Consider the following 23,496-nt stretch of genomic DNA (forward strand, 5'->3'; position numbering starts at 1 on the left):
CGGTTGGGCCAGTGTGTTCCTGCCTTAACATACAGACTGACAGATTCTTTGCTTTATAGTCATATAAATTACTAAAACTTTAGATCAGTAACATTATTGTTGAATTTTGTTATGTCAATTTACTTATCAACAGACTAATTTCAGTAATATAATTTAACAGAACTGAATCTGCAAAGTAGTAGTTCTTGGGTAGGGCTGGTGTTGAACATCAGTACATACTGAACACTGATCAGACTGTGTCCCATTTGAATTATTGGTCTGTTATATCCAGAATGTGTTCTGTGTCAGTCTAGCAGACCTTTTGTTTGTCTGTCTTCCTGTGGGGAGTATCAACATCCTCTTATTTGTTGCTCCACCCACTGAAACTCAGGCCAAACCAGAGCAAACAAGTCCCTCTACCACCTCCACCTGTTCTCTCCAACACACTGCTCTGTCCCTTCACCTCTCCATGTCTGTGGAAGAAGGAAGTGTATTCCCCTTACCTTAAAACCACATTGTAACACTGTGGTAAGAAGTGCTGTCATATTTGTTTTGTTGCAGTTGGTATGTAGCTGACAGCTTGTGTGCCAGGCTGACAGTGTACCTTCAGTCACTCTGTCAGCTCAAACACATTCCAATCCCCTCACACTGTTTACTTTCCTCCTCAGCTTCAGCTTTTTACCTAGCTTTTTAGGGCCCGAGCAGGTCAAAGACCTGCAAGGACCTATTGTATTTCTAGGATTTTTTAAGGGCCCGAGCAGGTCAAAGACCTGTGAGGTCTCTATTGTAATTGAAAAAATTATTCTAATTATAAGGGCAGTCAAAAAAAAATCATCCGATTGACATGACATCTACTGCTTGTTTTCTCCCCATCATGACATGCAAGTAACAGGTGAGCGCGCAATCCGACGTTGCCGCAGCCCGACACACGCGGCCTGCAAGGGCCCGTTCATCGCTGCTTGCAGCTTGAATTCTTTTTGTTTCTTTCCAAACTCCCTGTTCAATACCTCTCTCCTTTCTTTCCCATAGTCTGTGCTTTCTCATTTCTCTGCTCTGTCTGTGTTTTTTTCTTCAGCTTAGTGCTGTAAGGCCTCATGAAGTTCCTGGAAGTCAAGCTGTTGTGATTTACTGTGTAATCCAAACATCCAGAAGATGTCAGAAGACTGCTTCTTGAATGATGTCACTATTGATCATGCAGTCCATCCTGCCCTCCACTCATTCACACTGACAGACACACACACCATGATCTCTGAATGAGACTGTTAGGGTTCTCTTTCTGTTTTATGCATCACATTCACAAGTGCTCGTGTGTGTTTTGCTGTGATTTTTTGTTCTTTTCCGTTTTTATCTGTTATGTTGAAATCCTTATAAAGAACTTTTCAAACATGTATATTTTTTGGCCACAAATTTTTGGTCAAGACTTCCGGACTTTAATGAATATTTGTAGTGAGCCCCTTCTGGAGTATCTACGTTTTCAAGCCTTTTTCCACTTTCTACCCATTTTCAGCATGATGGTGGACAACACTAACTGCCGCAATAATGAGGGCAACAGCATCACACTGTGCAGCTGCAAGTGCAGACACTACAGGAGCTACTCCAATAGTGTGATTTCCGGGTATGGTTGTATCTACTTACTACTGATGTTATAGAACGTTTCAAAGATGGCCAACCAGAACAAGACTTGGACAGCTCCAAAATGTATGGTACGGGGAGGACCCTGATGAGGGGGACACGGACAAGCTGGGTGGCAGAGCAGTGGCAGGGCAGCACTTGCTTGGGCACAAAGTCACAAGCAAACACATGCAAGCAATCATTCAAAAATGCATACTCATCCCAAAAAATGTATGTAAAGAAATGTTCTGGTGAAGCGCCTAGCCTCCACATGTCTTCACATGGTGCTGCTTCAACCTGATGTCAAAATTCTTGTATTGTATTTGCACATGTAATTTATTCCACACAGATAGGATCATGGCTTTAGCTTTGAATTGACTTGATTTACACTGAGTTACACACTCAGGAGAAGCTGCTGTTAATTTGTACTTGGTGTTAAAACGTATATTTTTAACCCTGATATCTGAGTATCGAAGTCCAAACAGAAGCCGTAATGAGAGCTGCTGTGTGTCTAGGTAGAGTTTTGTTCTTAGAAGAAGTGTGTTTCCATCTGAGTGGAAGTGTGTTTGTGTGTGCCTATATTTAGCTGTGTTTGTATTGGACTTGGTAATTATGGCTGGCAGCAGAGTGTGAGTTAAAGCAAGCAGTGGAATGCCTTTGGTCTGCTCCTATCACTGAAACTTATCAATGGGCTTTTCAAATGCTTTAATCTGTGCATATGCGTGCATGTGTACGTGTGTTTGTTTGGGGCTTCTCCTTGAAAACTGTTATTTATTTATTTTTTAAAGATTTTTTTTTTAGGCATAGACACCTTTATTTGCCAGTGATCAGAAGGGGGAGAGAGATGGGGAGTGTGACATGCAGTACAGGTCCTCTGGCCGCATTCAAACCGGGGTCCACTGCGTTCGTGGTATGCACTCTAACCACTTGACTACCTGCGCGCCCCTCCTAGAAAACTTTTTAGAGGGACTTAGATCAGAGGAGCTCCTTGTCACTAAAATGAGTATAGCTGAACCAACTTAAAGGCCCCCACACACCGCCCAGACTCAAAGCAACAGCCAACTGCCTTTATCCGACCACTCGGTTGCCTCTCGTCTGACCCGTTTGGCAGAAAAGTTGCATTGAACACATCGCTTGGATGTGCGGCCAGCTCCACAGTAGCGTGTACGTTCTGCGCTATCCCGAAATGCAATAAGCGGGTGGCGCTTGTGTTGTGTATAAAAAAGACGCTGGACAGGAGCTTTATGCACGCAACTCTCTCTACTTTCGATCGATGTCCAACAGTTGGGCCTTTACAGTCAGTCCATCTTAAATTAGCCCGGATTGAGGCAATACACAGCTTGTCCTAGGTATTGTGGAGTTGTAACAATTGTTCATGCCGCAAGCAGAAACATTGTTGGTTTGTCTGTGGATATTGTATATTGGGTGGTTTCGTCTTTGCTTACACATTTTAGGTATCCAGTTGTGTTATTATTTGTTTCTTGAATTTCTTTCCGTGTGTGTGTGACAAATCATATGAACATGACATTGTGATGAAATTTTTTGGGGCTGAGTATGCATTTTTGAATGATTGTGTGTACGTGTGTGTTTGCGTGTGACTTTTTCGTCCAAGCATGCATGGACATAAGACGAGACAAGACAAGATAGAACTTTATTAAATCTGAAGGCAATTGTTGTGCCAGAGAATGCTATAAAATCTGTAGTACAACAGACGATGGTGGCGGAAACATTAATTGACCTCTGAATTCTTGAACACTCATGCACACATACATTCTCTTCCCAGGCCCCCTTAGCTAGGGAGAAGCAATAACTTAGAGTTTTACACACTCAAACATTATAAACACACACACACAATTAAACACAGCCTTCCTGTTTGGGTGGAACCACTGGATGACGTCATCTACTGCATCTGGTGGCCTCTGGGTGATCTGTCTTCCAGATGTAGAGAATAGGAGCAGCAGATGACTATGCTGGGTGGAGTCTCAACCACCCGTTTCTTAGGCCCAGTGTGGTTGAACACCCTTTGAAACCAAGGAGCAGAACATCATACACGTGAAGTTGCGCCCCAAATATTACCAGTATTTAGTGTATCCAAAATTTCATTTTGTGTTGGATACACATTCCACAGCTAACAATTAATTTAATTATCAGTTAAGTCCACTATTCTTTACTTCCACTATTCTTTACTCAATTAATCATTCTGAATTGAAAACAAACTATGAGAAGTGCCCATCACAGTTATCAAGGTGCAGATTGTTGCAAATTCTTTTTTGGATGTACTCAATTTGAACTCAAACTTGTTCGGTTTGTGTACTGGTGCCTGTACCCGTCAAGGCTCCACACTGGAGCATTGCATCACGTTCTGAATTGAATTTTAGATGCTCAAAAAAATGCAAACGTAGTACAAGTCTTAACACTGTATGAAATGAGATATGAGGTGAGATTGTTTTGTCAACTACATTAATGAAGTTAAAGAGGGGCTGATAGTTGTACATACAGCACGTACATTTTGGTGTTAAAGTGGTTTAATGTTGATTTTGATCTTATCCTGGATTTGTTAACAATAATATTAGATACATAGATGAAAAGCCATTGTGTAAATATTTACCCTTAGTTAAGGGTTATTTTGCTATTTCACTAGAAGAGTGAGCCTTAAATTTTTAATTGAAAAAAAAAACTGCACTGAAAACTAAACCTGAACCTGAAGGCAACATTTGCATTAAAACATCTATCAAAAAATTATATTAAATTACAGTGATGTTAATAGGTTTGCGATATAATGAGTCACAGGGACCCACAGGTGGTCATTTGACTGGGTCCACAATAAAATTGGAGTGTTAAATTCATGTTTGATCGTATATTGTTATGATCATGGTTACATTAATCTATGTTGAAAATGCATCTGGAAATTAGACAAGTAAAAAACAGGTGAAATCCCAAATCTGAAAACGAAACACTAGCCCCATTCACACTGGCTTTTGGGTGTGGCTTTAGTACGCCAATTCCCCGCCTCCGTCCCAGTGTGAATCTCTCGGACGCGGCGAGGCATAAAATTTCGTTCCGGCCCTGATCCGCCTCTTGAGGTAGTATCAGGGCCGTATTATTGGAGAATCGAACCAGTGTGAACAGATAAGCTGGCTTCGCATATCGGGGGGCGTGTCGATCGGACCGCCGTTAACTACACTGGTACTCCACTCAACTTAATACAGAGAAATTTCCCACAAAGTGTAGTAACTAACTGTCTTTGGCAACTTATATGAGAAAAAAAATACCACAGCTGTACGTGGAGAAGCGTCCATCCTCCGGCCTGTCCTACAGACTCTTTGTCACATTTCTGCCTGAAAAACAGCATCTGTCACCGGCAATAACTTTAACTCACTGAGTGTTTGTGATGAATATGAATTTCTGTGTGAATTCGTGGCGGTTTGTCTTTAAGGCGGGGATGCTTTGCTCTGTGTGAATCACCATCGGCGGATAATTGGCGAACTGCAGCTTTTATGGGTCTTCTCCTGTGTGAATGGGGCTACTGGCACATCTTTAGCTTCAAAATCTTTATTTATCATCTTGCATACATCTGGTGCAAGATGGCGGACATTACTGCCGCATCCTCAGGTGCTCCAGTGTTTGCCAGAGCCCGATTAAAACCAGACATTTATAAGACTGTTGATGGCAAAGTCATAGTGGAAGATTAACTTTTACACTTCCTTGCTATAAAAATTAGAACATTAAGTCAGGATGAGATTATCCTGTTAGCTGCCAACAACTTCGACTCAGACTGGATAGAGGCTTCAAAGAAAATGCTGTTTGAACTCTGTCCTACTACTTAACGGAACATCTCACACAAAGGAGCACAGAAAGACGCCATTAACATCAAGAGCTGTCTCAAAGTGCTGAACGAGTGCGGGGACAATGTACCGAGATTTGTATCTCACTATTTGGACGAGCTACCACCTGTGACTTTTACCAACATGGACGTATGCGGCCTATTTCGAAAAATAGAGCAGCTACACACTGAGGTCTCTGCTATGAAACATGCGCTACACCGGCAGACTGAAACGAGTGAAGGTTTGCGTGTAGTCATGGCGGACGTGAACCGCCGGGTTAGTGCCCTGGAACAGCACTCTGACCACGGCAGTGCTGGCTTCATTGCGCCGGTGAGGCGACTGGAGGCAGGGAATGCTAGCCCGCGCATGCTACCAACTCAGCGGTTCTTGGAGACGCCAACGGATCGGCGGAGGTGACTGAAACTCCAGATGACAGACACCGAGGAAAGGCACAGGGACCGCTGCTTCTAACAGTGGAGAGGGCCACACCAGCACTTAGCCCTGGGTTAACGATGCCCTCGCCTGGATCATAAATGTGGAGCCGAGTCGTGAAAAAGGGGAAACAGAAGTGCACTGAGGATGACCAAAAAGGATCAAGCACCAGCAAATCTGCGGTGGGACGGAAGAAAGCTGGCAAAACTATTGTGGGCACTGGAGATGCAGGAGACATCAAAATGATAACAACTAAACGGGTGAGCGTCTTTGCAACTAGGTTTTCACCCGACATAGGCGCTGAACTACTGCGCACTCATCTTGAAAATAAACTGGGACGTGGTGTGTCATGTGAAAGGATTATTACTGTCAACAGCAGATAGGCATCATTTAAAATATCCGCTGAATGCAAAGATGTTGGCGATATGTATAATCCGGAGCTCTGGCCAAAGGGAGCGTATGTCCGGCGCTTCTATGAACCACGTAAAGCTGGAGTCATTGCTAATGCTGCTGCTCTATCTGCTGGGGCTACGAGTGTGCTCGCTACTGGAGATAATACCTAAATACGATATAGCTACGGATATAAGCATCCTGTCATACAACTGTCGTGGCCTGCGCTTGGGTCAAAGTGCAGTGGATAAAGCTCGCCGCATCATTGTCGATCAGTTGTTGGAGCACTGTGACATTCTGTGCCTACAGGAAACTTTTCTAGCAAAGCAGGATTTAACGGGACTAAACTCCATCAGTGACAGTTTTCATGGTGCTGGAGAGTCCACCACTGACCTCAGTTTGGGTATAAAAAGGGGCAGAATTCCAGGAGACGTGGCAATTCTGTGAAATAAGAAACTGGACTCAGCGATTAATGTCATTAAGCTTGGCGTGGACTGGTGCATTGCTATACACTTCACTCAGCGTGATAAGGAATTTATTATTTTAAATATCTACACTCCATATGAATGTCAACATAATGAAGAAGACTATGTAAATAAGCTTGCTTTTAGTAGTTCCTATTTACAAAATGAGTGTTTCATAAACATTTTTATTGTTGGGGATATGAATGCAGATATTTCAGACAAGAGGTCAATTTTTGCTAACCACCTAAATCATCTCTGTACAGATAATACCTTGATACTGTCTAGCAGAGAGCTTTTGCCAGCCGAAAGCTACACACCTATAAGTGAGGCCTGGCACACCACGTCCTGGTTAGACCATTGTCTTTCTACAGCTGATGCTCACGCTTCTCTGGCACATATGGAAATCTTATACAATGTATCCACCTCTGAACACATTCCTGTAAAGATGGTTATCAGATCTGAGTACATACCTGCAACTGTAAAAGGGGCAAATAAGTCTAAACTTGGTAAATTGGACTGGTCCTCTCTTTCATGTGAAGACATTGCTTCCTACTGTAAATATACTGATCAGTTATTGAGCAATATATATCTCTCCAGAGAGGCACTCATGTGTAAAAACAGTAATTGTACAAACACCAAACATAAGACGGATATTTCTGCAATGTATACTGATATTGTCTCAGCTTTACTTGAAGCTAGTAAGCCTCACCTTAAGCGCATAAAGAGAGGAAAAGTTCGGCCTGGTTGGAAAACTTATGTGGCTGAATTCTATGCTGAGGCTCGTGAAGCTACTAAATCCTGGGCAATGGCTGGTAAACCAAGACAGGGGCCCATTTTTGAATATAAGAAGAGTACAAACACAAAATTTAAATATGCAATACGTTTCATTAGTAAAAACGATCAATCTTTGAGGGCTGACTCTATGGCCAAGAAACCTTTGAATAATACTAATAAAGACTTCTGGAAAGAGGTGAAACACATTAGTAACTGCAAACCCTCCTTACCATATACAGTAGATGGAGTCTCAGGTGCTAATGCTATTGCTGAGCTCTGGCGAAGGCATTATAGTAAATTGTTTAAATGTGTTCAGACTAATGGCCATCAAGTAGCAAATGTTGAAAATATAGATATGATCACAACTCATGAGGTTTCTGAAGCGGTTAAAAGCTTATCAGTTAACAAAACGACAGGTATGGATTATATCTCTGCTGAACACCTTAAATTTGGTAGCTCAAGGTTATATACACTTCTTGCCTTATGCTTCAATGCTCTCATAGTCCATGGCTTTTTTCCAGACTCTATGATGACAGTGCAGCTGGTTCCTGTGGTTAAGGATAAAGCAGGAAAAGTGGGTTCCTCAGAAAACTATAGGCCCATCGCTCTAGCTAATATATTGTCCAAAGTTGTTGAACAAATTCTCCTGGAGAGGATTAATGAACTAATTATCTCTACAGATGATCAATTTGGGTTTAAACCGAGACACGGTACATATATGTGTATATATGTGCTAAAGGAACTGCTGAGTAACTATAAGAGAAAAAACTCATCTGTTTTCATTTGTTTTTTAGATGCCTCTAAGGCATTTGATAGGGTGAATCATGAGAAATTATTTAAAAAACTTGGTGCAGCAGGTGTCCCCAAGTATATAGTCAGAATCCTGTCCTATTGGTATGCCCAACAGACCATGCAGGTTAAATGGGACAACTGATTGTCTGCTCCCTTTCATATCAGTAACGAAGTAAGACAAGGGAGCATCTTATCTCCTATTTTATTTAATTTCTACATGAATGATTTATCAAATAATCTAAGCTCATGTAAAACTGGCTGTATGATCGGCAGTACAGTGATGAACCATCTTATGTACGCTGATGACTGTGTGATCTTTAGTCCTAGCTCAGCTGGTATACAGCAGCTCCTTAATGTGTCTTCTGTGTATGGGGAACAACAAGATATAAAGTACAACGAGTCAAAAAGTGTGATAATGATTTGCAGAACCATGGAAGATAGATATATGACTTTTCCTGACTTTAAACTCTCAGGTAAGGTTCTAAATATCTGCAGTGAAGTGAAATATCTTGGTCATGTGATCACAGACCAACTGACAGATGATGAGGACATTTTTCGTCAGTGTCGTATGTTGTATGTGCGAGCAAATGTATTGGCACGTAAATTCGGTTGGTGCACTGTTGGTGTGAAGCTGACTCTGTTCAAAGCATACTGTTCTCCAATGTACACTGCACATCTGTGGTTGAAATATAAAAAAGCCAGCCTTCAGAGACTGCAAGTGGCATACAATGACGCTTTGAGGATACTTTTAAAAAGGCCCAGATGGACCAGTGCTAGTGAGCTGTTTGTGAGTGCGAGAGTGAACACACTGCAAACGGTTCTGAGAAATGTAATGCACAGGTTCATCTGCCAGCTAAATGATTCTGAGAATCAAAATGTTGTGGCAATGGTGAACATTATGTATAGTGACACACACTGCACATCTCAGTTTTGGGGGCACTGGTATAAGTGTCTTTTATAAATGAGTCATTAGATTTTTTTATTTTTTTTATTGTATGTATTCCTTTTGTACTGTGTGTCTTGATTTTATTTTTAATTTTTTTGTATGGACCTTGAGTCTGAAAATAAAGCTTATCTATCTATCTTTAAAGTGCCTCTATCTTATCCCAATCTTTGGCAGATCTGTCTCGTTTTAAGTACAGTATGTGGTCTGGTTCACTGGATTTAAGTCTAATTTGATTTTGGATAATTCAGCTATGTCAGTTGAATAATACAGGTGTAATTAAGCATTAATAAGATGGCTCACCCTTCATGTGGTGACTGTGTTGTTCTCTGGAGAGAGTAGATGTAGATCCTCTTTATATAATGATTCAGCAAATATCAAGCAAATAAATCACAGTTCAACAAATCTAATGGGCCACAAAATACAGTTTAAAACATCATTCTGACCAAACCAGGCTCTCTGCAGTGGAGGAGGAACAAACAAAATGAACTATTAACCGTCGGCTTTGAAAGGAGTTCAAGCGAAACTCTTGCCAAAATGCAACCTAGGGTCTTTTTAAGAATGTACCCAACTTAACCTTTCGTTTAAAAGCATAATTACAATGAAAGTGCCTCTTTTAAGATTGACTGTATTTTCATTTTCGGGTCAAAATCGTTTTCAGTGGGAGTGCTAAGGGCAAATACTATGTTAGCATCAAAATTGCTATTTTTAAAACACTAAGAAGGCTCGACACAACATAAAACTTTGCCTGTAGTATCACCAGGGTCTCTACACATGAACTCAAGCATTGAGAACATTGTTTGTGTACACAGAGTTTACTAAAAAGAAAGCTTTTGAACAACTCACTTTAGCAGTTGTTTTTTCTGATCGGCGCCATCTTGCCAGTCGAGAAGTGTCGATCTCCGAATGCGATGTAATAGGGAGAAGAGTAAGGCGGAAAGCTCCTAAAGCTTAGTTCCATATAAATGCACGGCTAATTTTTTGTTTTGTCATTAGCGGAAAAATTTAAAAGCCGGAAAAGTCACGTAAGATCTTGCATTTGAAGATCAGTTCAGTTCAGGTCTTTATTGTCCCTCGATGGGAAATTTGATTTACAATAGAGGGCAAGAAAAACACAAAGACAACATGAAGAGGACATGGGACATTAATCGCAGTTACAGCAAACATCCAACCAAAAGATTAAAAGATTAAAAGTAAAAGTATAAAACCGTTGAAATAGTAGCCATAATAAAGTGCGGTTGAGTAGTGCAATCATGGTTAGTGCAAATTGAGTACATTTATTGCACTTAGAGGTGAGGAAAGGAAAGGAAAATTTAAACCTAATGGTTTTTTCCCTGGGGGACCTGTATCTCCACCTAAAAGGGAGAAGAACGAATTCCTCCGAGAGCGGGTGCTGCATGCCAATTATTTTGCTGGCTACTTTAACAATACTGGACAAACAATTTTTGTTTTGCACTGAGAAGGTTCCCATACCAAGAAATAAAAAAAAAAGGTTAAAATGGACTCAATAAAGGCTTTATAAAATGAAGCCATCAGTGTCTTCTCCACATTAGAAATATTAAGTCTACACAAAAAATAAAGTCTCTGCAGGCCCTTTTTGCAGATTGTAGATGTATTAGGATCATGGTTCAAGTTCTTGTCGGCCACTGTTCCCAGGTACTTGTAGCACTCAACAGTCTCAACAAGTGAGCCTTTGATTATAGTTGGGAAGGTTGAGTGGGAGGTTTTCCAGAAGTCGATGGCCATATCATTAGTTTTGTGAGCATTTAACTTCAGAAAGTTGTTGGCACACCACTCTACACAACTGGCCCATGATCGACCTCTCCATCCTGGAGCAGACTAATTAAAACAGTATCATCTGCGAACTTCAGGAGATGCCTACCATCGTAGTTGCTCCTACAGTCATTTGTATATAGAGTATACACACCCCTGGGGTGAGCCTGTGGATGACAACCGTTTCTGGGATAAAGCCCTGTTAGCCCTGACTGCCTGGGGCACTACATGTTAAGAAGTCCAGTACCCATTTCACCATGCCAGCATCAAGGTTAAAAGTGGACAATAGTTTACTAGCTAAAATGTGTGGTTGGATTGTAATCAAAGTAGGAGAGAAATCTACAAATAAAAGCCTTACATGAGTTTTTTTTACCCTCAAGATGCTTGTATAGATAATTAAATAAAGTGGTAATGGCATTATCCATCCCTCTATTAACCCGATATGCAGACTGCATCGGGTTGAGCTGACCCTGAACCTTATCAGTCAAAATTTGTTTAACCAGTTGCTCAAAAGTCTTCATCACTAGTGAGGTCAGAGCCACAGGCCTCAGGTCATTTAGCTCTTTTGGGGATTCATTCTTGGCCACAGGTACAGCAAAAGAATTCCTTCCACAGTTTCAAGATTTGTGCTGGGTAAGTGACAAGTTAAAAAGATAAGTAAAATTAAAGCGTTGAACCGGCCCTCGCAGTCCACGCGCGTCGAGGCATGCTGCTGTCGATGCATGCTGCCGTCAGGGCATGTTGCTGTTGGGGCATGCTCAAGCAACACCTTCCGCTGAGGAAGTCGTTGCTTCATAATTCGATGGACTGCTTTTGCCGGTATGAAATAATGTACGCTGAAGTCAGAAAAATTGTGTGAACTGCTGCATGATTCTCCGGACAAAGACTGAGTCGATGGTCCAACTCTGGAACTGGCTGAAGAGAATGTGCACACGAGGCATGTTGCGCAATGAAATAGTTTCAGGAAGAAGCTGAGTATCATCCTCCAGTAGCCTCACAAACCTTCCAGCTTCTCGCACGGTGGTAGGCTCAAACTCTCCTAATGCTTTCAAAACACTGGATGATGTCACCTTTGTGCTAAAACAGTGTTCACTGCACAGATATGGAAGTTCCATCTTACTCTGTTTGCTCTTGGGAGTCTGTGTGCCACCACTGTGTCACGCACACTGGTTCTCTCTGGAGATCTTGAAAAAAATCCATAAAAGCCAGCCAGGTCAGAGAAGAACTGATTAACTGATGGGATGTGAGATGTCACCTGCTGCATGCTGAAATCTGAAGAGGAGGAAATTGCAGCTCATGGGGGAGTTGCTGTTGTGCTTGTCCCTCTGGGGGTTTAACAGCCAAAAGTGTAAGTCCTACATCTGAAATAAGACCATCAGCTGACAGCCAACAAGATTTCCTACATGTCTATGTATACATTGTCTATGTGAAGTGAAAGATGTGGGATCCAAATTAAGCTGAAGAGAATTTTTTCTCCAGTTCTTCCGGCTGCTCTCCACTGTAGCTATGATGTCACGCATTCTAATTCACGCAATACCAGTGTTGGGAATAACGGCGTTAGAATAAATGGCATAATCTAGCCAATTACTATTTCCATCGTTACAACGCCGTTACCGTTACCGTTACCGACTATTAAATGTGGCGTGTGACAAACTGAAGCTTATCATTAAAGCTGTTGTCATCCGACTTGGCTCTCAGCCACCGGAGCTGCAGAGCTGTATTTTTTTACCTCCGGTGAGGGAGGAGGGAGGGGCGAGACAACCGCATAAGTGATGGTGATTGGCTCTCTAACGTTGAGTGAGAGTTCTTAAAGGTCCCATATTATGCTCATTTCTGCTTCTTAACATGGTTCCTTGAAGTCTAAATGGAATGTTAGTAACTAGGGGTGGGCGGATCGATCCAAATATCGATAGTATCGATACCAAGGTGAGTATTGGTATCGGATCGATACTAGCGTGATGAGATTGATATTTTTGTTGCATTTTCTCTTCTATAAATTCATCAAATCACTTTTATTTCTTCACAGAGTTTGTGTGAGCGCAGCTCAGTCCTCAGTCTCAGCGTTCCTCTTCACCTCTCTCACTCCACTCACTCAGGTTCACTGTACATATAACTCAAAAATATATACTTATACTAAGATATATAACCTACCTCAAGAATATAATAACTCCTTTGTGTATCTGTTGAAGGAACATTAGTATTGCTCTTTGGGCTACATGCAGGTTATAGATTTATATATGTTAAATATAATTTTCTTATTTGGCTAAAATCTTTGTCCTGTTTATCGTTATTATAATCATGGTCAACTAATTAAAGGCAAAAGTACAAAATCATTATTTGATCAGGAATTTTCAAGTAAAAAGTGTCAGTATCAGTATCAGTATCGGTATCGGCGATACTGGCCCTGTATTTACTTGGTATCGGATTGATACCAAAATTTGCAGTATCGCCCACCCCTATTAGTAACATGCTTTGGTCGAAATAAGCTGAAGGATTGAGCACAGCAGGGTTCTTGAAACACCAGTTTCACAGCCCTGCTCCAGGTGGCCTGTTTCAGTGCCTTTCCCTTTAAATGCTAATGAGCTACTGCGCGCCGCCCACGGATCCGCCCACGGTGCCGCCCACCTCTTCCTGCCTGCGGAAGACGCGGTGGACGGCATCATGTGACCATGGCAACGGCGGAGTTTCTAGAAGTAATGGCCGCCGGACAACAGACTGCGGTCCGACCCAGAACAAGAGGCTCCAGAAGAAAGTAAGCAGCCAAGAATGAACATTGATGTTTCTCAGTGGTTAGTAGTTAAGTTTGTTACCTCGAGATTACTTTTAAGTAACTGCAGACTAACGAAAGTTTTACGAGCTTACTGGCCGTCTGCCCCGCTTTGTCACTGATAACAGCCCCCTTCTCCTGCCTCCAGTGTTTACATCATAAAGATTAGCTAAACCTCGACTGGTGTTTACTGCTGTCCAGCTGAAGTCACGCGGATGCAATTTAGCAATAGCAGTTACAAGACAAAAGCGTAACCGTATATTAATATTTATCTTTATGTAGCCAGGTACGTTCATTGAGAACCTGCAATTTTCAAGTTTTCAATAAGACACAGTTGCCCCCCATCACCTCTCTACCAGCGGGAATTGTTTTTTTTACCAGTTACAACAGTTTATAAACTTTAGATATATTATCAAAGAAACAATGCGACATGATTAGCGATTATAGTTTACAATGAATAATAAAAATTCTGCATAAAAGCAGGTGTTCCTGTGGCAATTGTGTACAAATGCCCACATAACCTGAGAATATCTGCTGTATGGAAATATCACAATGAAGTATGAACACTGGGCAAACATGGTTGTCATTTTGCTGTTTCTCTTTTCTCTAATCTATCACTCACTTACCTTTCATAATTTCTAGGTTACACGATGACTACTGCAGCATCCTGATACACCATCATGCATGGTGGACCCTCCTGGCCTAGAACCTGTCAGCCTGAATGTATCCGCACTGCAGAATGCACTGAACATTTATCGGACTGACTATGGACCTTTAAGTCTGAGGGGAATAGTGCAGTAAGCTTTTAGTCACATAACTACTATTCATTTATCGCAAAAGTGTTATGATGAAAAGTACATAACTGCTTCCTCTATCTTACATTGCTTATGGTTTATCTTTTACTTATTACCATGAAAATTACATATCAAACAATGAAAACACAGAACAGTTAGCAAAGATGTTTTATTGTAACAAACATTTGTAAACATGTGTTGACATGAATGAAGTAATAACAAGAAGAAGAAAATAAATATCTGAAGTGAAACAGTTTGACTTCATATATTAACTTCAATATCAATATGAAAATAATAACAAATAAAGTATCTAGTTGCCATGGGTGTAAACATTCAGTGCTGACTTTATATTGAATTGTGTTCAGCCAATATAGCCTACAGAAGCTTTGTAAGCTGGTGCTGGGGCTCTCTGGGGCAGAGAGTGAGAGTTGTGCTGCCTGTCTGCGTGGTCTGAGAGGTCTTCAGGGATTATGAGTTTCAGCACCTCGTTCACATATGGGGCAGGGTCCTGGAAAACCTTCTCGAGATCAGGTCCAACAGTGCATCACCACAGTCTGCAGTGAAATAAACAAAAATGTATGTTTACAGGAAAATTGCAGTAGAACCAAAAAGCCTTGTGCTGCAGTGTTGTAAAGTTTCTCTTATTTCTCCTAATTACTTCCTATTTTTCACATTCTCCTTATTATTTATTTTGAAACTATCTTAAAAGAATTCAGATTTTAAGTTTTAAGTGTTTGTGTTCAACCTTTTGTGTGATGCCCGTGTGTCCATGTTTATTTTAATTTGTAAGGTTCAAATAAAAGATTGTAAAACTTACAGAATGTCGCCTCTGTCTTCACGGGTTTGGCTCTGCACTCTCCCTTCCTTCCTGGACTTTGGAAAGCTCAATTTGAAAAGAGGATCTCCTGATGATGTAGTAGCTTGTCCTCTATCAGCCTTCTCATTGTAATGCAGTGCAGCCAGGTAGAGTCTTGAACAGTAAAAAGACAATAAAACATGAAAACAACTGCAAGAAATTGGCAAACAATTTGAAATGTTCTCAACAAGTAATCACAGTTTAATTATCCTGCACAGAATTCTTGCTTTCTTCTTGCGTCTCGGGGAGTAATGTCACGTACGTCTCAAGTCACGTTTTTACCATGAGGATTACTCATGTGTAACACCACGCAGCAACACCAAAATGGAGGGAGGAGATAGATGTGCGTTTTCTAGCTGTAAATATGGTCATTATTTTGAGTTATTATTAACAAAAAAGCACAAATACTTGGTCAAGGGCCCGGCCTGGCCCGGCCCGGCCGAGGATAGCAGCAGGATCAGGCTCGGGCTCGGGCAGGGAATCTAAACTCTGTGTAGCACTCAACAGCACACTCGTTTTGCCCTGGCCTATGCCAACATATTTCAGCTTAGAAAACGTTTTCAGATGCATTATTTCACAAAATCCTGAAAACTTAGACCAAGTGGAGGGTGTGTGTATGTACCGCTTGACCGACCGGGTCTCTGGGTTTGCATGTGGAGACCGTGTTGATGCGAACTAGAAGCTCGCGGTTAGCGTTAGCTTGGAAGATCACGGTTAGCGTTAGCTGGTACTATGTGACACTGCTTGGTTAGTTCGTGTAAAATTGCTACATAAACACAGCTAAATACTTGCACATGCAGACATTTCCATAGGACACACATTACATAATGTGCAATATCAGAAATGTAATACACAGAATGATTCTGCTGTAGCACTAACTTGTGTGGTCAGAGAAGCTAACGTTAGTTCTCAATGGCAAAACACACAGTACATTACGCACGAGTTCAGCCTTATCTACAGGAACACACAGCACATTATTTATATACTTACATGTCCTTGGTCTGCAAGTATTCCTTTGAGTAGAAGTTAGCCGACTACTCCTGCCTTGTACTGGCCCAAGTTGGTGAAACAGTCAGCGTCAAAGTGGTTCGCACAAATCAGTTTTTTGCCAACTTCAGCTGAGACATTGCTCTCAAAAATAAATTCAATCCATGCTGCTCTTTTGTCCTCTGCAGCTGGGAGACGATGGAGTGTTTCGTGCTGGTCCTTGCAAACAACAACAGCGCACTTCTCTCACTTCTGGTGAATTCAATAGCGTAATGGCGGATCTCCTAGACGGTAGCTGTACCTGGTGGGTGGAGACACCGTGCGGTGAAGGGAGGGGCAGTGGGGTAGCCATATGCAAATGAGCGGCCGTCGACGTAGACAGCCACAGCAAATTTGACTGGTGTATCTGGAAACTGCAGGCAAGACCCCTTTAGAAATCTGTATCTCACTCAAAAAAGCACGGATAGTCTTTTTTCAAAGTTTATAGGTGTGTGGCAGCACCATAGACCCACAATAACACCCCAAATACCAGAAAAAGTCGTCTTTTCATAATATGGGACCTTTAAGCTAATCAGTGGCAATGTTCGGTGTACACACAAGGCACACACGCACACAGCAGCCTCACACACTCAAACTAGCAGAGGGGAACTGCGGCAATGGCGAGTCCGGAGGGGAAGTAAATGTTTTCAAAGTGGAAGTACAGACACTACTTTAATCTCCTTTCTCCACGTCCGTTGTAAGCAACTCTGATCCAATGAAGCATCTCTCAACGACACACGCTTCTACAAAACTAACCCTGGCCAAAACTCTGTCCACCAGCAGAGGGCGGCACCACACACACACATACACACACACACTGCAGTAAACCCGTCCATCAGCAGGGGGCGGCACCACACACACACACACACACACACACACACACACACACACAAACTTGCAGTAAACCCGTTCACCAGCAGGGGGCGGAACCACACACACACTGCAGTAAAGTGAGTTGATGGTCCGCCTCTGGAGCTGGCTGAAGAGAAAGTGCACATGAGGCAGGATGCAATGAAATAGTTTCAGGAAGAAGCTGAAAGCATCATCCTCCAGTAGCCTCACAAACCTTCCAGCTTCTCGCACAGTGGTAGGCTCAAACTCCCCTAATGGTGTCAAAACACTGGATGATTTCACCTTTGTGCTAAAACAATGTTCACTGCACAGATATGGAAGTTCCATCTCACTCTGTTTGCTCTTGGGAGTCTGTGTGCCACCACTCTGTCACACACACTGGTTCTCTTGGATGATCTTGAAAACGATCCAGAGAATACAGCCAGGTCAGAGAAGAACTGATTAACTGATGGGATGGGAGATGTCACCTGCTGCATGATAAAAGCTGAAGAGGAAGAAATTGCAGCTCATGGAGGAGTTGCTGTTGTGCTTTACCCTCTGGGTCTTTAGCAGCCAAAAGTCTAAGTCCTACGTCTGAAATAAGACCATCAGCTGAATGCCAACAAGATTTCCTACATTTCTATATATATATTGTCTATGTCTTCCATCTGCTCTCCACTGTAGCGATGATGTCACGCACTCTAGCTCACGCAATATACACCCATTATAAAATCAGAAGATGGCCTAAAAATCCTTAAAACTAAAACTGTGATGCTTTGAAAACTGTAAAAGATTTTTTAAAAATGAAGACATGCCCAACAGTGCAAAGTCTTCTGACTCTTTAAAAGCTGGAATTGTGTCTCTAGCTAAAAGCATGAGGCACAAGGAGAGGTTGAAAGTTGATGAGTTTTGAAGAGGATTTGAAGATTTCCCCATTAACTTTCCATTCACAATGATTAGACTGCGACCAGAGTGCCATCTTTTGGCCGATTTGCACCAAATTTTACACAAATCCTCATCAGGCCATACCACACAATGATCAACATTCATGTGATAATCAGACAGCATTTTGTAAAGATATGCAAAATTGTCTGTTTTCAACACAATATGCAGGAATTTGTCATTTTGTATTTCGGGCAGTTTATGGACTATCAAAATTCTTTTGGGAATACATAGATTACATAGGATTAATAATGTGCAACATATTTAGTGGGAGTTATGATTGAAAAAGGCTTTTGCATTGAAAATAGCGCCACCTGCTGGTCATTTTTGGTGTGTGAGTCACAGGGGCCATTCTATAGCACCTCTATGAATTTCATTTCCATAAGTGTTATGGTGTGGGCACAGGGCCAAATATACAATTAAAGTGACACCAGAGTGCCACCTAGGGGCGGATTGGTAAACCCTTCGTCAGATGTCCTCAGGAGGGCACTGACAATAAATGTACCAAGTTTCGTCTTAATCCGATGAACCGTTGTGGAGATATAAAATACATCAATTTAAAGAGCGCCACCTTGTGGTCATCGCCTGAAATTTGGCACAGGGCCTCAGGGGCTCATGGGGAAGTAGTATCCTGAGTTTCATGTCATTAGGCCACAACATTGTAGAGATATGCAACACTTCCTGTTTGTAACCAAATCTGCAGGAAGTTGTTATTTAATAACTTGAGTATTGTGTGGCCTATCAAAAGTCTTTTAATAACGTTTTGTCAGGAGGGTTCACAGATGCTGTGTGCCAAGTTTCGTGCAAATTGGTGAAATCGCCTGGGAGGAGTTTGAAAAAGTAGGTTTTCCACTTTTTGCGACGTAGCGAAAAAAAACGTTAGGCGGAAATGGGCGTGGTCTATACCACGAGATTCAGTAGAATACACAGAAACCTTGGATATAAGGTTTTTGAATGTGCGACAAAGTATATGGGAGTTATTAGCCAAAAGGCGCTTTCCTTAATAACAGCGCCACCTAGTGGTGGAAATTCAGGGCGACAATAGATTATAAAACTTTTCGCCAGGTGTGACTTATATTCCAAGTTTGGTGAGTTTTGGGGTATGTTCAGGCAATGAAAAATGCGATCATTTTGGACAAAGGAAAAAAATAAAAAAAATAAAAACTGCAAGCAGTGATGAACGGGCCCTCGCAGTCCGCGCGTGCGTCGGGGCGTGCTGCCGTCCAAACGCGCCGCGGCTTAAGCCCCGTTGCTCGATCGTTGTTCACGGAGGTGGCACGCGGGGGACGAAGATCAGCCTCTTCTCCCAACGTGTGTTTGTAACGCGGTGGGTTGCCCCTGCCAGTATCAAGCGCTTCAAGGTGAAGTCAGAACAACTTCCTGCAATCCACAGAAATCCAAAGGGACTGCAGGTGAATGATTTCTAAAACAGTTAGTAATCAGGTACGTTTTGACAATCGATTCTGCACCGTTACGTTGTGTGAAGGGTCACAGCCTTCTCTTTGCCTTTGTCTGGAATTCAGGCATGGACACCTGTGTTTTTGCAGGGAATAGATTGGAAGTGGGACAGAGAGGGGGGGGGTTGTGGCCTGCAGTAAACTTCCTCCGCCCTAAATTCGAACCCGGGTCCACTGCATATGTGGCATGCACGCCAACCACTCGACTACCGGGGCAGATAAGACACTGCCTTCTGTTGTCACCGTGAAGGCAGGAAGGCAGCGCATCATAGGGGAGGATGGAAGTGGAATGCCACAGATTAAGATAGGTAGTGGAGTGCAGCCAGAGGTGATTCTTCCTTTTGAAAAGGGACAGCGGTCAAGTGACCAGGTTTGACGGGCGTCCTGCAGTAGCGGTGTTTAACCAAAGAACCCACTCAGTTGTTTCATATCGCAGTGGAATCCACTTCGTTCATCGCGGAAGAGTTGGGCGGAATCACAACTACACACATCTTGTTGTGTGCCACCTTGACAGGGCAGACACAACACGCAAATGGCATTCTTAGCAAATTGGCTTATTTGAAAATTGTGTGCTGTGGCTTACTACCACTGACTTATCCATTATGTGGCTCAACCCATTACCCTTCAACTATGCCCTGTTGTAACGTGCAATTCAGACAAAACTACCTGCAAATGCCATGTACATCTGACTATGTTTGTCATCACTGCACATAAATATGTGTAGAATAATGCTTCATTTGCCTTCTTTCAAAAAATGTATTTATGGCTGTCTATCAGTGTCAAGCTTTTGATCTAAGTTCTGCTTTGTTTACTAGTTTTTATCCCAAGAAGTGCATGCTGCCACCTTTTAAAGTTTCAATAAAATCTGATGAATATGATACATGTGCCTTGAAAGACAACAGTGCCATCTAGTGGCGACTTGCATCACCTACACCATCAATTCATGTGCTTCTAAGCAAAATTGACCACTTCCTGTTTGACTGAGAGTGTGGGTGTAAATGAGTCATTTGTGCGTCTTGTCATGACACACATGCGTGCCACATTTCATTCATGTACATGCATGTAGGACGCCCCAATTGCCTGAAATAAAACTTGCTTCATGTTTCCAGTGGGTGGCGCTATGGATATGACACAGTATTGATGCACAGATCTATTCAGGGCCACTCCCTCTAGATTCCCTCTAGATTTGTCCGAGCTAGGAAATAGTATGAAGGAGATATCAGCACTTGATGCTTCATGACGAAGGATTGTTATGGCAGGCTCCACAAATGCCAGCAGGTATGACTTAGGATAAAGATTTTAATAACTTTTCATTTTCAAGGTCAGAGGATGCTACTGAGTGACTTTGAAGTCGGTGGTGTTACATGTGTAGGAGGAGATAATTTACGTACAAAGATTGGCATAATTCAACATGGCGGCCAAAAGCAAAATGGCAGACTAAGTACTGATGCTGAAATTCGTTCGGGGAGACAGCCTCTACAGTTACAAGCAGTTTGGTGTGGATAGGAAATTGTATGTTGAAGTTATGAAGCCTCGATGCTTGACGGCGTGAGGACAAAATGGTTTCCACCGCACCGCCCACTAAACCTTGGCACAGCTCAACGATTTTAATAACTTTTGTTCTTCAAGGCATTAAGAAAATTACTGAGTTAATTTGAAGATTGTGGTGTTTAAGCTCTAGGACAAGATAATTTTCAAATTAGGCATGAATTTGTCAAAAATGCGGCCAAATTTCAAAATAACTGACTTCCTGTTGGACTGAGAGTAAGCATCCAAATGGGTTTTCCTTGCGTCTGGTCATGATGAATATGCGTACCAATTTTCGTCCTTCTGTGTTACAAGTAGGAGGCGGGGCATCACAATAGGGGGCGTTACAGAGCCCACGCGTCACGGCCACACCCCATGACTACACAGATCTCATCAGGGCGACTCCCTCTGCATTCCTGAGAGATTTGGCCGAGATAAGACATTGTATGAAGAAATTATGAGGACACGATGCTTCACGGCGAAGAATTCGAATTGCCCGCTCCACTGTGGCCAGCAGGTATGACGTAGGATAAAGATTTTAATAACTTTTCATCTTCAAGGTCAGAGGATGCTACTGAGTGACTTTGAAGTCGGTGGTGTTACATCTGTAGGAGGAGATAATTTAAGTACGAAGATTGGCAATATTTCAACATGGCGGCCAGAAGCAAAATGCCAGACTAAGTATTGATGCTGAAATTTGTTCGGGGAGACAGCCTCTACAGTTACAAGCAGTTTGGTGTGGATAGGAAATTGTATGTTTAAGTTATAAAGCCTCGATGCTTGATGGCGTGAGGAAAAAATGGTTTCCACCGCACCGCCCACTAAAGTTTGGCGCAGCTGAATGATTTCAATAACTTTTGTTCTTCAAGGCATGAAGAAAATTACTGAGTTAATTTGAAGACTGTTGTGTTTAAGCTCTAGGACAAGATAATTTTCAAAGTAGGCATGAATTGGACAAAAACGCCGCCACACATCTAAATAGCTGACTTCCTGTTGGAGTGACAGTATGGTCCACCCAGACTTTTTTGTGCGTCTGCTCATGAGGAATCTGCGTATTGAATTTCGTTCTTCTACGCACTTGTGGGAGGCGGGGATGAACATTAGGGGGCGCTACAGAGCCCGCAGGTCACGACCACGCCCAATGACAATGCAGGATCGCAATTTTCGCCAGATGTAACATATATTCCAAATTTGGTGAGTTGGGTTTGGGTATGTTCAGGCATCCAAAACTGCATTCAAACTTGGAGAAGAAAATTTCTGTCCTTCCAATAACAATAGGGACCTCGCAGGTCTACCTGCTCGGGCCCTGATAAAGAATCATTTGAAATACAATAGGGTCCTTGCAGGTTCCCTGCTCGGGCCCTTATAATCATTTGAAAAACAATAGGGTCCTTGCAGGTTCCCTGCTCGGGCCCTAATAATCATTTCAATTACAATAGGGTCCTTGCAGGTTCCCTGCTCGGGCCCTGATAAAGAATCATTTAAAATACAATAGGGTCCTTGCAGGTTCCCTGCTCGGGCCCTGATAATAATAATAATCATTTGAAAAACAATAGGGTCCTTGCAGGTTCCCTATGGAGCTAGAATCATGCCAAAACCTCACACACACACAAAACTTGTTTTACTCACACCCAACGATTCACAAACAAACTCAGTGTGGTCTGCAAATGCAAAACATCATTCACAAACTAATGCATTTTGTTTTGCAAATAAGTAATGTACCAATCAAACAAATACATCATGCTTCAGAAACAAATACAGCATGTTTTACACATACAAAGAAACATATTTCTTCAAGTACAAAAAAGTATCCTTCAAGTACAAATTAAAATCTTTCAAGTACAAAATAATTTCCTTCAAGTGCACACTAAAATCCTTCAAGTACAAAAAACAATTCTACAAGTACGGAAAAAAACTGTCACGTGACTTTTGGCACTACTTTTCCGCCTTGCTGATCCACACACAAATGTCTTCAGATCCACACACAAATCCCAGTAAACTTTCGACGTACATGTGTCTATGGTAAATCCTGTTGCAGTCTTGAATAAAATAGAACAATAAAAAATGAAGATTTAGGGGTAAAAAAATCGTCCTGCTGGCCTTAAAATGACTGAACAGCGCCACCTGTTGTTGTGGAGTGCGAATTACAGGACATTTGTTGGAAAGTTTACTGCATAAAAATAATACACATAAATGACATTAACTGTAAGTCTGGCATTTCATAAAATAAGATAAAACTTTATTCGTCCCATGAAGGGGAATTTTGCAATTTGCATTTCATGACTACAACACAAATGGCCCATGTGTATATGTG

General features: G+C 42.0%; 1 protein-coding gene across 3 annotated transcripts in view; it reads left to right on the forward strand.

Moving 5' to 3' along the window:
* ccdc102a (coiled-coil domain containing 102A) overlaps positions 1 to 23,496 on the forward strand; it is a 177,537-nt gene that overhangs the window by 16,203 nt on the left and 137,838 nt on the right. Inside the window, exon 2 of one of the 3 annotated variants that reach the window (XM_030414063.1) lies at positions 1,487 to 1,594. The exons of the other annotated variants lie outside the window; for them this stretch is intronic. The gene's annotated coding sequence lies outside the window, so the exon portion shown is untranslated. The remainder of the gene's footprint in view (positions 1 to 1,486; positions 1,595 to 23,496) is intronic. 3 annotated transcript variants of the gene reach the window in all.

Source organism: Sparus aurata, chromosome 4 (genome assembly GCF_900880675.1).
Source record: "Sparus aurata chromosome 4, fSpaAur1.1, whole genome shotgun sequence".
NCBI lineage: Eukaryota > Metazoa > Chordata > Actinopteri > Spariformes > Sparidae > Sparus > Sparus aurata.